This window comes from Fukomys damarensis, unplaced genomic scaffold (genome assembly GCF_012274545.1).
Source record: "Fukomys damarensis isolate Sample0158 unplaced genomic scaffold, DMR_v1.0_HiC HiC_scaffold_15, whole genome shotgun sequence".
Lineage (NCBI taxonomy): Eukaryota > Metazoa > Chordata > Mammalia > Rodentia > Bathyergidae > Fukomys > Fukomys damarensis.
The window spans coordinates 19319723-19320713 of NW_022900927.1; the positions used below are offsets into that span (position 1 = coordinate 19319723).

Here is a 991-nt window from a genome sequence, read left to right on the forward strand (position 1 = left end):
GGGCTGAGCCAGTCCCAGGGCAGCTACAGCGACCTGGGGGCAGTTGAAGGCCGGGAAGGTGACCAGGGACGGGGCACAGTCAGGGTGCCTGCCACTCGCTCGGGCTGGCCCGCCTTCCCGCGTCCCAGGCGCGCACCCAGTCGGGCTCAGATGCATTGTCGCACCACGCACTGCGCCACTCCTATGCCAGGCGCTGGTCGCACGTTGTACACAGCCCGCTGCAGCTGGCAGTGGCGCTCGGGCCCTGGGCCTCCAGAGTGCGAGTGTTTCCTCTACTCCTTCGTGTCTAGGGACACTGAGAACGAAATCAGGCACCCGTACGTCTGATCTTTCAGCCCACACACCAGTTCCCTTCTGTTTCTGCCCTGAGACGCCCTAGACCCCTCTGGGTGCACCCAGGAGTACCACCCTCTTTCTTCCTCTCCTTCCCTGGGCCTCACCCCTCCTCCGTGGCCAGGCTCCCAGCCTCTCATCCAACCACAGCTATTTCTAGGAAGGGGGGTGTGGGCAGGAGGGTTTCTCCAAACAAAACCTTCAGAGGGGGCCCAGCTTGGGGAAAGGCTGACAGGCTTCAGAATGTTCTAGCCCTGGCTGGCGGAATGTGAGGGTCCAAGGGGGTCTGATGATGCCTTCCCAGCCATCTGCCAGTAGCTACTTTTCCTTGTGGGCTCAAAGGGGTCCTTTCCCCACCTTCCCTGAGGTGTCCACAGGGTGGGAAGGGACTCCAAGACACCCAGCACCGACTTAGCCCCACCCTCCCTGCAGTCACTGTTTGGGCACCTGGGCACCTCCTTGCTGGGCCTGGGTGGCCAGGGTCTGAGACCAGTGAAGGGCAGAAGATGTTTGGGGACTTCTTCTAGGGGAGAGAACTTTCAGATCCTCTGGAGACAGCATGGATAGGAAGCAGCATGCTGAAGAGGTCCTGGTCAAGGCTGTGTGCCAGAAAAGCAGAGGAGAAATGGGATATTAAAAAAAAAAAAAAAAAAAAAAG

General features: G+C 59.5%; 1 protein-coding gene and 1 long non-coding RNA gene across 5 annotated transcripts in view; one reads left to right on the forward strand and one right to left on the reverse strand.

The window, feature by feature from the left end:
* Positions 1–991, reverse strand: part of LOC104851903 — a 21550-nt gene that overhangs the window by 14896 nt on the left and 5663 nt on the right. For all 4 annotated transcript variants that reach the window (XR_004517261.1, XR_002024877.2, XR_004517263.1 and 1 more), the window contains one exon: positions 781–932. This is a non-coding gene — a long non-coding RNA (uncharacterized LOC104851903). The remainder of the gene's footprint in view (positions 1–780; positions 933–991) is intronic.
* Positions 1–991, forward strand: part of Tns2 (tensin 2) — an 18614-nt gene that overhangs the window by 2753 nt on the left and 14870 nt on the right. The gene's annotated exons all lie outside the window — the stretch shown is intronic.